The sequence below is a fragment of the Psittacula echo genome (genome assembly GCF_963264785.1).
Source record: "Psittacula echo genome assembly, chromosome: 5".
Taxonomy (NCBI): Eukaryota; Metazoa; Chordata; class Aves; order Psittaciformes; family Psittacidae; genus Psittacula; species Psittacula echo.
The window spans coordinates 73,018,787-73,033,736 of NC_137739.1; the positions used below are offsets into that span (position 1 = coordinate 73,018,787).

At 40.0% G+C, this 14,950-nt stretch overlaps 1 protein-coding gene across 3 annotated transcripts in view; it reads left to right on the top strand.

The window, feature by feature from the left end:
• NUMB (NUMB endocytic adaptor protein) overlaps positions 1-14,950 on the top strand; it is a 102,160-nt gene that overhangs the window by 44,337 nt on the left and 42,873 nt on the right. The window contains exon 1 of one of the 3 annotated variants that reach the window (XM_080618783.1): positions 11,014-11,145. The exons of the other annotated variants lie outside the window; for them this stretch is intronic. The gene's annotated coding sequence lies outside the window, so the exon portion shown is untranslated. Of the gene's footprint in view, positions 1-11,013; positions 11,146-14,950 lie in introns of those variants that run through there. 3 annotated transcript variants of the gene reach the window in all.

Sequence of the window (14,950 nt, forward strand, 5' to 3'; positions counted from 1 at the left end):
AAAAATTTGAGGAAAGGTGGCTTGTGGCTTCCAGCCGTACTTTTTGAGGCATGTCATTCAAGTGCCTGTAGACACTTGCATAATTTTACTGTTGTGAGGCTACACTGGTCAGAGAAACATATGTAATAGCTATTAGGCTTTTTCTCCTAATTTGTATGAGTTCTGCAGTGCTGCTCTTTCTGAGTAGAAATCCAACTTCTCAAGTCTCAATTGTGGGAAAACTGTGTGATAAAATGCTTGAATTTAGAAGGGAAGGCTTTATATGACTGTTCAGCATCACTATCTACACTGGTAAGATAGGCTGCTGCAAAGGTCAAAAGAAATCTCTTACAGAGAGATGAGGAGTTCTGTAGTTCTTGCCTAGGAACCCTTTCCTTCTCCAGAAAATACTACTACTGAATGAACCACTGCCTTTAATAGTGGTAGCTGTTTGTTTGGTGCAGTGTGTGCAGGTCCAAAAAGCTGTAGGTAAGATGCTGCTGCGTAGATGATCTCAGGAGGTAAAGTTTTAGCTGGAAAGATGAAGAACAAATCATAAACAGAGCAGAAGGATGGCACTGCAGTATAGATAAGTGGCATCTGATGGACAAATCAGCCTTTGAAGTAAAATACGTCATTTTAGAAGTAATGTGATTTATTTGCACCGGGCAAGTACAAGAAAATGCACATAGGGAGGGCTTACACCAGAATGGGTAAACAACCTTTGGTTTGTTAGTGCTTTGTGTGTTTTCAAGACACTAGTTGCCTTCAGTTAACCAGGGATGACGATTGCTAAAGCTAAGTTTTGCCATACGCATTAATTTTTTTCTGGCCAAGTGAAGCGTGTGGCTTTGGTAATCGCAAAGAGACACAAGATGATGCTTGGTACCAAGGGGTTGTAGTTAAGATCCAGTCTTGTGGAACTTGCCAACAAGAAGAGATTATGACAACTTCTAAGGAGATCTGATTTTTCCTAGAGTGGAATATGTTGGCTTTCTATCTTAATTCAGTACCTAATGTCACTGATTTGTATCCCCTGCTCACAAGTTTCGTTCCTGTGAATGTAGTAAATAAGGTGGAGTTTAATGTGCATGGAGGAACTGTGAATGAATAATTGATTCCCAGTGAAGGAAGGTGATGTTGTCTTCCACATAATTGTAATAACATTCTAAATGGTGGTGTCTATATTATCAATGTCCTATATGGTGCCTGTTGTATAAAGAGCAACTACTCATTCTGTAAGGAACAGACTTAGAAGGGGAAGGCAGATGGCACTGTGTTAAGAATGGTGAGCTCTGACTGAAGTAGTTGCGCTACAGTTACCTGCCAGAATAATTGAGTTTGTTCAAGGTGCTGCTCGAATCAGTGGATCTTGTGACTAGTCACTGGTGAACATAACACAGTTCTGACTTTTATGGTTGTGTGAATCTGGCGGTACAATATCCAGTATCCTTTGCACCGAGTCCCTGCTGTGCCTGCCCTGCTGCTGGGTGCCAGCTGTTACAGCGTGGTCATTTCTGCACTGCTTTCCTCTTCATCCTGTCTTCTGCTTCCAAGCTCAGTTGCGACCCCAAGAAGCAGTTGTCTTTTGTGGAAGTAAGGTGGTGTTCTCCATACCAAGACAGCAACACAAGGTGCATTTCATCTACCAGACTGGGTGGTGGCAGCAGCAGCAGCACCACCACGATTTCCTACTTGCCCAGGCTGTAGATAGAAGCAGTGTGAGCTCTATGTCAAACCATTCATACCAGGAGTGAAATTTGTTGCTTGCCACTACAGCCAACCATTAGCATGCAATGCATGATATGGTAATGACAGAATCTGAATGTTATTCAGAAGAAATTCCTGCGAGTGATCATTTGATTCCTTTGATCTGCCACTTGCTCCGCGCTGTGTCTGGTGTTGAGGGGTGACTGGTGGCAGTGTGTTGTGCTGTGGACGTGGAAAGGCTGCCAATGGGCGCAGGATTTCAGAGAGAGAACGTATTTTTGCCTGTGCTAATCCTGAAGCTTCACTGGTTGTTCTGATGAATATGAGACCGTGAGAAGGCAATTTTCCTGGTTATTTCCCATTTGATTTCTCTTGTTTCATTGCCAAGCAGTTTAAAGTTGGGAAGATGACAGCTAGTGTATGATTCAAGAGGCTACTGCAGCCGCATGTTTTTGCAGCATGTGTTGTTTCTGGGCAATGCACTTCTTGGCACTCTCTGACACCAAGCTCTGTGTGTTGCAGATCATTGTAGCTGCTTTACTGTAGTGAACAACATCTGATTTAGAAAGGTGAGAGACATCTGTGGATTTCACAGTCCAGCCTGGCTGAGGTCATTCGGACAGGCTGATGTGCTCATGAGGACTGTTGGCATCAGCAAAGCTGATGAGTCACTGCTATTCTTGGCAGCCTTGCCTGTATTGACTTGTGGGCAGTGACCCATCTCCAGAAGGAAGCCCACCTCCCTCTGAGAGAAGATCACCTGCTACGTGGCTGTGGGACACATTCAACCATCTGAAAGAGATGGAAGTGTGATATCATGTATGATAAACGTGATCCGATTTTGCTGAAGATCATGGCAAGAGTGAGGGAGGTAATTTCTATACCAATAGCATAACCAGTATGAGGACAGCTTTAGGGGATCTGTGTTCTTTGTATTTATCCTTGTAGATAAGTGTGATGACAATATTGGACTTTCTTCCTGGATTTCAAGGCCAAGTTGGACAGAGCCTTGGGTGACATGGTTTAGTGTGAGGTGTCCCTGCCCATGGCAGAGAAGTTGGAATTAGATGATCTTAAGGTCCTTTCCAACCCTAACTATTGTATGATTCTATGATTCCATGATTTGAACAGCAGTAACAAGAAAGCAATCAGTTTGTTCAAATAATGAACATCTTTGTCTTTTTGTGTGTCTCAGCTTCATTAAATGAAGTTAATAGATGCTCAGTTGCAGTGCAATATGCAGCTCTCACCTGGCCCTACCCAACGAAATCTGCTTTACTGATAGCTTGAGATATTTCTGACTTAATTCAGCAGATACTGCTTGTAATTATACTTGAGTGGATGTGGAATAATTTAGAATCTCTTAGGTGAGAGAACTGTTCATGAGTAGTGGCAAACCAGGAGTTTTGTGAATGTGGACATTTATGGGATTTCAGTATTTGTGGAAGAAGGTCTTAGCTCCTTATATAGATAAACTCGGGACCCTGAAAGGCAGTACTAGAATTTTAAGATGAATATTGTAACTTTGCCTTTGGAATGTATGATTGATCAATTGTTAAATTACTGTTGGTTAAAATATGTCTTACCTAGTAAGTGTTCTGTGTCTTGCTGCAAAAAGAGTATGGGAACGCTTTTGATCTTGATTTCTAGATTCTACAGACAATTTCAGTGGAGATTGTTTATTATTACATGAAAGTTATTTTAAACTTCTGGTATTAGGATGCACGTTGTGGCCTTAAAGTCCATTTTGAGACTTGAGTACAACTTTTAAGGAAAACATACATGCAAAGCCTTATTCTGGCTTTTAATGCATGTTTGTTTGTAGTACTTGTCTGTATTGTGGTAGAAAGTCTGTGCTGATCTTGAAAGAGATAATAAAACCTGTATGCTAACAATTCGGATTAATACGAGGAAGCAAATAGAAAAAAGTTGACTTAAGGTCCGAGTATTTTATGGCCAGGAAGATGGTACAGTAAGGCTGAATCCATTATGTTCTAAGCCAGAGACTTGGCTTGTGTGCTAGATTACCATATGTTTCATTTTGACCAGAAGCTGAAATGCTGATGCAAGTTCTTGCGGTACAGTTAGTAGGTAAAGCAGTTTTACTAGTTTGGAACAGTCTGTCTCAGGTCATGAAATGAGATTTTTATTTTCCCTGAAAAAAACAAAAACAAACAAAAAAAACCCCAACCAACAAAACCAAACCCAACTTCATTATCCTGGAGGAATTTTGTAATTATTAATTTGGTATTAGGCAAAAAAGATGGAAACCATCTGTTTGGATGTGTATTGAATTACTTATTTAGAGAAATGTATTTTCATTGTTGCGTATACTTAAAGGAAGTTTGCTTAACTGAACTGTTTTTACTTTCCACTGGAGTAAAGTGGAAGTATAAATAACCAGTTTGTATGTGGGCCACTGGATGTATGGACATCTCCAGCTGTATCTGATAATTCTCACTGAGCATGGAGTTGTGGATTCATAACATATTATCAGAGATCACCAATAATGTGTTACTAATTTTAGTGATCATAATGAAACCTGCTCACTTCTGTGAAAGGAAATGTCTGAGAGATTACTATTAGTATTTCAGAAAATAACACCAGTGATTTTGTAGCAATAGCAGTTTAATTCCTATCTGCTGCTTCCATAAAGACAAATGTTACTATCCTTACAAGCAAAAGGCTTTAAATGTCAGGTGATAGGAAGAGGGAGTGGGGAGGGAAGTGTGCATCTGTTTATATGAGCTGCTCTGAAAAATTTGACTTGGAGTTGTTCCAAGAACACCCAAACCTTAAGTGCAGTCTGATTTGGCTTGTCTTTTCATCCCTTAATTTTTATTTATTTTTTTTTTTATGGACCAGAAAAATCTCCCACCCCAAATCCTCCCCAATTCCATTGAGATTCCCTTCCCACTCCTTGTTTCTGCTGACTGATAATATGCATACATTAAAATTAGTAAGATAAAGTGATTTGGCATAGGTCTGAGAGGCTTCAGATCTGTTGTCATGAACAAAGGAAAATCCAGCCTTGACTGGTGTTGTGGCAAGTTGATATAATGGTGTAACAATTTCAGATTGTGAGGTGGTTCTTTAAAAGAAGCTCTTGAAATAATGTAAAAATCCATTGGCTTTTGAGGTACAGGGAGGAAAGGACAGAAGTTCTCTGAAACCTTTTGTAGCCCACATTGGACTTGATGTTATCATCTCTAGGGTTTTTTTCAGCCCATAGGATCATATTTTTCTGTATGTCCATGAAGTCAAGGTTATAGCTTCAAGAGAGAGGTTTTGAGAGAGGGATTTTTAAGAAAAGTACTATTGCAGAACTTGAGGAAAAAACTGTAAGTCACTAAGTCAACATATTCCTGCTACTGTCATATGAGCATTATGTTCTGGTAACTGCTTCCATGACACTTGGGGTTGGGGAATTTATTTTTTTTTTGCCACAAATTACATGAATCAGGATTTTATGAAGCTAAATTCTTCTAAGAGGTATCTCTTTAGCTATATGGCTATATATGATTTTCAAAATCCTAAAGTAAGCATGCCACTGAAGTTGTGCTTGGATCTTCTTATGGCTTTGCAGTAAGCAGACATGGGAAATGTTAGGCACAAGATGAAGTTTTACATGCTGTGTAATCATAAGGAATGTTAGTTGTGTATATATAAAATAGTACCAGAAAGCTGGAATTATGTTAGAGTACCCTGCTTAGACACATCTCATAGGGACTATGGTGACAAATTCTTTAAATGTCTTGTGAATTCTTCTGTGGGTGATGAAACATGTGGTTTGTATTAGGTTCTAAAGAGGATGCAGAAGATTTTTAAAGGTCTTCAACTGGTGGGAGAATTCAGAAAACATTACATCCTGTGTACTTAAAAGAATTTATAGCTTGCATCTGGCTTCACTAAGCTAGCTTCTGATTTGATTACATTTATGTAAAGCAAACAGATTTGGGAAATAATCCTGTTAGTTCCTGGTAATGTTCTGCAAAGAGCTATCATGGTAAGAGAGTTACGGAACAACTCAGAACTTGCACTGGACAGGTGTATATTAATTCCTAATATAATAAAATATTTTTGTTAATAATAACTTACATTCTTACAAGTCAGCCACAGTTACTATGCTGGACTCCAAAGTGAGTTCTCTAAGAAGATTCTGCCCATGTTTTATATGAAAGCAAACTTTTTTGTGTGGCTAGGCTTATTGAGGGGCGAATGAACTAGTTTCTGATGTTCTGGCAGCCAGAAAAAAGTAACTGTAGCTTTTCTGTAGGCTCATTTTTATTATTGAAACCTGCCATTTTCACAAAAAAACCGACGCAAAGCCTTCACAATTTTGAGTTATAAATTAATATTAAAAATAGCTTTTGTGACACTTGTGCTCCTCTGCGTTAGCTGCAGTCAGAAGTGTGACTGCTTTAGCCTGAACAAGCTGAAGAAAATGCACAGATAAAAGGACCTTCATTTTTATCTAACTGTTGGAGGATGGGAGCAAGTCAAGTATCTTGAACTGCCACATTACAGCTGCCAAGCAGTGAGTGACTGAAGTGCTTGGTCCCACTGCAGTAATGGTATAATGAGGAGTCACCTGTCATCCCGTGAATGTATGAGCTCATTTTTTCTCACACGTACTTCATGACAATTTAAGCTAACTTTCAGTTGCTAATTGAGATTGGCTAGTGCGCACAGGGCTCATAGACACCATAATTCAAATTTAGTGAGCTATCTGGAATATACAAATTCACTTGCTTCTTCTCATTTAAATGTCTCGAGCTATAGAAACTTCTGCTTCTGTGGCTTTGGGAAAGGAATTTCCTTACCACGTGTAGTGAGCCAGCTCTTGCTGATCCTGATGTAGCTGAGTGCCAACAATTCTGCTGTGATGCTATGAGAGCTGTAACACAGGGGTAAAGGGAGACCAGCTTGGGAGTTATGCTGGTGTGCACCAAGGGCTCTGTAGCACGGTAATTCTCTCTGTTACAATCAGTTTTGGATCCTGAGGAAGAATAGAAGGTTAAGGCAGGCATCAAATAAGCCTTTCTGGCTGTTCAGCTTGAAGTGAGTGATTTCCTGACTGGGAGGCTGCACCTCCACTGTAATCTCAAATAGCCTTTGGAAGTTTTGATCAAATAATTAAACTGGGTGGGGTTTCTTAAATCCTTTCCTAGTTTTAGTTTGTAAAACATCCCAGGGCAAGGAATTGTGCAAGTTAATTCTGTATAATGAGAGAAATACTCTTTTATTTTGAAACCTGGATAGCTAGAGAATTCCATTGTTTCTCTGCTATTTCTACAATGTAAGAATTGGACATAATTCCCTGTTCACTTTCTGACACTTGTGGTACTATAATTTTTGTAGGCCTTCGCAGCAGCGCATTGCTCTTCTGAGCTGAAGACCTTTGATATCTCTAATCTGTCGTCAAACAGAAGCAGTTGATGTAGTCCTAATTATCCTTATTACCCTCTTGCACCTTCTCATTTCATTTTGGAAAGGGTATATTAACTACAAGAGCTATATACTATTGAAGCTGATTGCAGTCTTGTCTTACACTGGTTTTGCTCTGATCCTTTCAGAATAGTTCTTACTACTGTTTATTTATCTAACAGTTACATTTTTAGAGGACTAAGCATGTGAATTATGATCTTTCCTAGACAATGGTAATAGCTGAATTCATATTCATCATTGTTTATAGTTTGGATCTTTCTGTTACCCTTCTTCCATGTGTTTTTCTCTGCTGCTTTTAATACAGAATAATTTCTTCTTGTGAGATACTCTTATATCACAGTATCACAGTATGCTAGAGATTGGAAGGGACCTCAAAAGATCATCTAGTCCAATCCCCCTGCCGGAGCAGGAACACCTAGATAAGGTTACATAGGAATGTGTCCAGGCGGGTTTTGAATGTCTGCAGAGAAGGAGACTCCACAACCTCCCTGGGCAGCCTGTTCCAGTGTTCTGTCACTCTCACTGAGAAGAAGTTTCTTCTCAAGTTTAAGTGGAACCTCTTGTGTTCCAGTTTATACCCATTACCCCTTGTCCTATCATTGTTTGCCACTGAGAAGAGCCTGGCTCCATCCTCATGACACTCCCCCTTTATATATTTATATACACTAATAAGGTCCCCCCTCAGTCTCCTCTTCTCCAAACTGTAGAGACCCAGCTCCCTCAGCCTTTCCTCATAAGGGAGATGCTCCACTCCCTTAATCATCTTAGTTGTCCTGCGCTGGACTCTCTCCAGCAGGTCCCTGTCCTTCTTGAACTGAGGGGCCCAGAACTGGACACAATATTCCAGATGCGGTCTCACCAGGGCACAGTAGAGGGGAAGGAGAACCTCTCTCGACCTCCTGACCACCCCCCTTCTAATACACCCCAGGATGCCATTGGCCTTCTTGGCCACAAGGGCACAGTGTTGGCTCATGGTCATCCTGGCATCCACTAGGACCCCCAGGTCCCTCTCCCCTACACTGCTCTAACAGGTCGTTCCCCAACCTATATTGGAATCTGGGGTTGTTCCTGCCCAGATGCAGGACTCTACACTTTCCCTTGTTATATTCCATCAAGTTACTCCCTGCCCAACTCTCCAGCCTGTCTAGGTCCCACTGGATGGCAGCACAGCCTTCTGGTGTGTCAGCCACTCCTCCCAGCTTAGTGTCATCAGCAAACTTGCTGACAGTACACTCAATTTCCTCATCTAAATCGTTGATGAATATATCAAATAATACTGGTCCCAATACTGACCCTTGAGGCACTCCACTAGATACAGGCCTCCAACTAGACTCCGCCCCATAGACTACAACTCTCTGGCTTCTCTCCTTCAGCCAGTTTGCAGTCCACCTCACTACCTGATCATCCAGGTATCATTAAAATCAGTTTATTTTTTACTACTCCAGAACATTTTGCATTAACTGCAAACAATTGTTTAACTATTCGCTTTTGAGAACACACATGAATAAAATAAAAATCCCTGTTTCCAGCAAAAAGTTTTGTGTAACTCCCCATTCTGCGTCTGAGCATTCTATTATTCTTGTGGATTTACCTAGTTTATCTGAATCCTCCTTGCTGACAGACTTGGCAGCACTACTGTCCATTCCCGCTGATGACTTCTCATAAAGCTGAAACTAATTTATAGTTTGTTGTTCCGAATGCTTCCAGAATGTGGTCTATGTGGACTGGACTTTTAAGTCCCTTGTATGCCTGTGCAGAGCGCAGTTGCTGAAGCAGTTGTTTAAAATGCTTACACTTGTGTTGAGCATGACCATTGTATATGTAACACCGTGTAAAGCTTCAGTATGAATGCATTTTAAAATCTTGCTAAAATGGGTCCTCCAAGTAATCTGGTTGAGAGTGCATGTTGGTTCCTGAAATGGGTGCTTGGGATCTGTAGCTTATTTGTCAGCTGCTTCTGCTCTCACTTAAGATCTAGAAACAAAAATATTGTGTGTGTTCATATGTTTCTACTCACAGTAAGTAATGATCAGCTCAGCAGCACAAAGATACGATTTACTTTATTTGAATTTTGCTACTCCGAAGCAGCAGATGTTTGCTGTACTGGATACAATTCCTTATCTGTTCAAACACTGGTTATTTGTATTTGTGATTGATTTACCAATAAAATATGCTTATTTTGCTTGTAAAATTTATTTTCATTTTGAAAATGTATTTATTTTTGTGAGATTTGACACACTTCAAGCTTTGGTTTTTCAATTTGGGGGACTAAAGGAAATATTTTCCCACTGTTTCATCCCTTTTTTTACTTTTGTCAGTATCTAATTGCTTTTCTAAAATCAGCATGTATTTGTAAAGGTACATTTTAAACTTGAGATGTTCAAGTTTGAAAACTATTTAGTTTTCCAAGACACTGCTGCCCTAAATGTAAATGATTCACTTCGAACTGGTGTGACTTGGTTAGTTAAAATTCTTCCCATGCGTGCAGATGAGCTGCAAAGCAGAAATGCTTGAACTGTTTTCCACAAGACTCAGCTAGTGTTTCTTTAGAAAACTTTTTGCTTATTTTCAGTTATTATGGGTGGTGTAATTCAACTCAATTTTTATTACACAGTGTTTAGGAGACCTGCTTTTTCATTAGCGACTGACTGTCATTGCAGGATATTTTTAGAGTGAACCTTTAAAACAGGGGGATTACTGACTTACATCTCTGCACTTAAAGCTTTTAGCGTATTGTATAGGACCCTGGTCAGAGTTTGCAGAGCTGTGGAGTCTGATGAATTGGGACATTTGCTAGAACAGTTATTGAAGAAAGTGAGTCTTGCTTGCTTTTATTTGCTGAACTTCACAGGTTTGGGAGAGGCAAGTGACTTATGACTGCTAGAAAGAGTATTGCATATTTTTGGGGCTAACTTCTGCCTTGTAATGATCAAACTTGTGTTTTGCTGACAGTTTAAGAGTCTGAGTGTGGTTGTTGTACTGGTACTTCAGTTACATACTGTTGTGGAATACTGAATACTGTATTTAACTGCAGTCTGGGGATATTTATGTTTGAAGAGTCTGGCGTATTGTACAGAATTCTAAGCTTTAGGACAGGGCTTCTGGTAGCTGATTTTAGCCTCTCAGTTGTTAACAGTGGATTGTAGTACAGTTCATGATTTCATTTCCTGGTATTTTGCAAGCTGTCTGCAAGTTTTGCTTAACTACGGTTTTTATCCAGTAAGATGTTGTAACATTTTTATTTCCCTTCTTCCACCCTCATCCGTGGTGCAAGCAGAATTGTCAAGTGCTCTGGAAACAGCTGTGGAATGCTCATGTGATACTTCAGCTTAGGTATGAGACAGCAAGAAATCTGATGGATTTGAGAAGATGGCTAGTACCTCACATCTTATAATGACAGTGCATTGCAATTTTGAAGAAATTTATACTACTGTTACAGTTCTGACCTCTTTAGTCTTACATAAAGACTAAAGTTTAAAGTTGCTGTTTCTGTTGTATTTTCTAAGTATGATCTAAATATTAGATCTTTCACTGCTGGAAGGTGGGTTTTCTACTGCTGATATGCATGTTTCAGTAGTCTTCATTTTGTATCCAACATTTCATTTTTCTGCAACAGGGAAAATACCCTTAATTTGAACTCATTAAATAACAGCAGCAACAGCAACAAGATGTATTTACTGGCTTAACAAATAAACTCATGCTTCACCTTTATGCATATTTTGATATCTTAGTATGCTTACTTGTAGTATTGTGTTATTAGGTCTTAATTGGGTAATGAAAGGGTAAATGGGTTGGAAAGCCATGTGGTGAATAATGTGGTTAGTCGTACTGTATTGCGTAAGCAGGACAGTTAGTGAGCATGCTGATATGGTTACATGCCTTTGTTTGCTTCAGTGTGACAGTGCTGGATTTAATTAGATTTTATGGGATCTAAACTTACAAAAAGGCTCAAAGTTCAGCATTCAGAATCCGACACATGGGATGACCTTTTCTTCCGTAGAAGATAAGGTACTCTGTGTTCTTGTGCTGGTGAATAATTGCAGAGAGTCTGTTGCAGGGCAATTGCAGCAAGTTTTGGCTAACCTTTACAGTAGACTTGGAAAGATAGGGCATTACATGGTTTTGTACTGTGTAAGTGGGAGAGGAGGGGAGACTATTTGTTTAGTAGCCATGCTTAATAAGGATTTTTCTGAGAAGTAAAACTCCACTCTGGCAGCTTCATAATAGACAGGGGACAGACTATTTACCTTGGCAGCAATCGGCTTGCTTTCCTAGCTGCTTCTTTCTTAATAAATGAGAAGGTTTTACCTTGTCATCTTAAATTTAGAGATTCCCACTGTGCATTAGAAAACAAAATAGATCTAAATGTTTTGAACCACGTCTTTATATTTGCTCTTGTAGTGCTGATAAACCTGCCAAATCAAATCTTGTCCCAAGAAAATGGCTCGAAACAAGCGTATTTCCTAACTGATGTCCTGGTGTCCTGGTTATAGCCAAGATTTACAATAATGCTGAACTGTCAGCAGAGAACTGAGTTTTACAGGAAAAAAGCAGTGTGGAATACTCTTCTGAAATACGGATGTGTGGGAGGTTTGCATTTCTTTGTGCAGACCCTTGTGGATTTCATAATAAAATTCAAGTCTGGATAATGCTAAAAAGATACCTGCTAGACATGAGTGTTTGGACAAGTGTGATGAGGTTGTACTTGCACAAGATCATAAAGCCACGGAATTTTTTGAGGATGCTGTTGGGTTTCATGAGGATAGAGATCTTCACAACCATGCCGAGGAATGTTTCTGGAGTGCTTTCCTATCAAGTAGGTTATGCAAGCATTTCCTCCCCCCCTCCTGTGATATTAAGATAATTTGCGTGTCCTCCTAGGTCTGCAGTATCAGGTAACTTTGGCAGAAAAGACACGTCCTTAATCAGAAAGCTTTGATGTCAAGCAAGGCTTGGTATTTCTAAGCAAAAAAACCATATTGGAGATGGATGAGCTTGTTGCTCTGGGTTTCAGGCTCTGCTTGGCTTGGTCGTTTTTTTTATTAGCTGCATTTCACTGGGGAAGAGCACATAAGAGCTGACAGTTGTGCAGCTGCTCTTACCGGTGCATGGCCAGCAGGCAAAAGAGAGATGAATAAGACTTCTTTTTAATAGTCTCATTATAATATATTAATTGAATTAGCTTTATGTGGAGGTGTGTAGATTTTAGAATGATCCCTGTAACAGATTGTTGTTAAACCTAGATTCCCCTGCTGTTTGAAATGCATACTTCTAGGGATTTAGACTGCTTCTGGCTGCTCAGGCTTGCAGGAGGACTTGTGTTACAGAGCAGTGGGATGGCAGTGGGGGAGAGGGTGTTCCCTCCCATGCCCTAGCTACTCTGTATTTGTTGCAGCCTCCAGAGTACTTTCCCCTCATTTGACCCATGATGGTAAATAGGAAACAAGGCTCAGTTCTGAGAGAAAACAAAGTAATCCTAAACCCTGTGAATGGTTTTAAAAAACTAGCTGAACTGGAGACTCAAAATCAATTTTTGTCCTTTTCCGTTGCAAACAAGAGAGCCCACATAATTGAATGCAGATTAAATAACTTTTGGGAAGGCTAGAGTTCAGAAGAAATGTAAAAATGGGTTTATAGTTTGTGCTGCTTTTTTGTCCTCAGTGTTAAAACTGTATGTGGTTGTTTAGTGTGAGATTTGTAGTACCTCTAGCCTAAAATCTAACCATTTAAATTGGTGAACGCAGTTCAGGTACCATTACTGTCCTTCTGCCCTGAAGATGCTGTAGTTTGCATCACCTTGTAGCAACAACTTCTATGCAAGAAACATTTATGCAAAATGTAAACTGACTGCTTATTTGGAGGTATGGGTACATGTGTAAGCTTCTGCAAGGCAAGCTAAGTTCCAGATGTGCCTCATCAGCAGCTCCCACCTGATCTAACTTCAGTTAATGTGAAAGCTTACCCATGTCTCACTAAAGGGAAAATTGCTGGCTTGTGCTCACTGAAGGGTAAAAATGAACACATTCATACAGCAGAGCAGCTAACAAGACATGAATTAACATGCTAGTTTATCTTACAGCAGTTTGTTCTGCAGCCATAACCTGATGGTGCATAAGGCAATGAAACTAAGAGTGCTTCAGCATGCACTTTTATCCGTGACAGTGTTGTTTATTGTGGCAGGTACACCTGCCCTGACAAAAGCCTGGTGAAACTCCCAGTGGTGTGATCAGCAGGCACAAAGGTGTGGAAGTTGGGTCCTGAACTAATACGGAGGCTACATGATCATATCTGACCAAAGATCAGATTTGACTAGGGTATGCACAGAACCCTGCAGGGCAGGCATTTTAAATCAGTTCTCCTCAGAGCAGCAGGCCTGCAGTCAGGGACTTTCCCCTTGAGTTGCGATGCTGACCAGGGGAACTCCTTGAGGTTGAGCCTTCTCTTTATTAGGGAAATGATTGTGCTTTTTGGATCATAGGCCATAGACATTAAGAATCAACAGTGTAGTGATGAATCCATGTAACATCCTGAATTGGTAGTTGATGTTATTGGAGCTTTAATTGAGATTGAACCATAAATTTCATATAGCCTCAATTTATTGGTTCTGTGACATTTCTGTGTCTGTGCTGCCCCTGAGTTGTCAGTGAACTGGTAGGGGGTAAAATGATAACTTTTCACAGGGTCAGAAGAAGAATTATGCCAAAGGCCTCCTTAAATTGGCATTGGAGCTGTGTTTTCAAAATATATCCATTTGCAAAACAAGAAATAGCAACATAAATTTATGAACTCATTGTGTGAATAACTTCTGTCTTTTCAGTGCCTTTGTAGATGCTTGTATGGTGCTTTAGGAAGTGGTCTAATGTGTAATCTAATGTTGTAATCTCTTGGATGGCAAAAGCGGTAGAGGTTTTCTTGTGTGTGTGTAGTGGCATTTTTGGGTTGTTGTTCGGTGTGTGTTTGGTTTTATTGGGTTTTTTGTCTCCCCCTCAATAGGCATGACCATTCAGATGTTGAGCTGTCTGCAGTTAGCTACCTGGTAGAGAGAACCTTGATATGTAACAGAACCCAAGGTGGCTTCATGTCTTCTTTTCTCCAGAGGATCTCAGTGCTTTCAGCTTTTGTTTCTGATGTAACACTGTGTTTTGTGACTTAGTTTCTGAGTTTCCCATCTTTGTTTTTCACATGGGTTTATCTTCAAATACTGTTTCTCCATTGTTCTCTCTTAGACCCAAACTGGATTTGGGGTTGTAAAAGTGAAAAGGAAAGAGTGTCTTTGATGATTAGGTTTGTTTCTTTTTGGGGGGTGGGGGTGAAATGTTTTTAATTAATAATCAGTTGTTAAATATGGAAAGATAACTTTCAGCCTACATAAGCCCGAGACAGTGTATAAACTTTTTACAATTTCAATGATGCTGTCAGCTTAGTAGAAAATACCCTACTATCTTGTTGGAGCCTAGGTTGGTCTCCCATGTTGTGTCAGCAGGCATGCTACATTTGTATAGAAATGTGAAGAGCACTGCAGACAATTCAGGTAGAAAAAGCTCTCTTTTTCTCTAGAGCTCCTGAGCAGGGATCTTGAGCTCTAGATAAAATTAGTAGAAATTTCAGCACTAATTTGAGCAGTGCACGTGCTTCTCTCCTGAATCCTCAGATATGCAGCCTGTTTGAATTGCTTTACTTCACACTTTCCCTTCAGATGGCAATTCTAGTTATATTAGGCTGACGCGCACGTTACGAGCAAATTATGTGTTTATAGTGCAAACTATTTTGCAACATACTCAAAACAGTCTGATGTCTCGGAGAACCCGAGTGT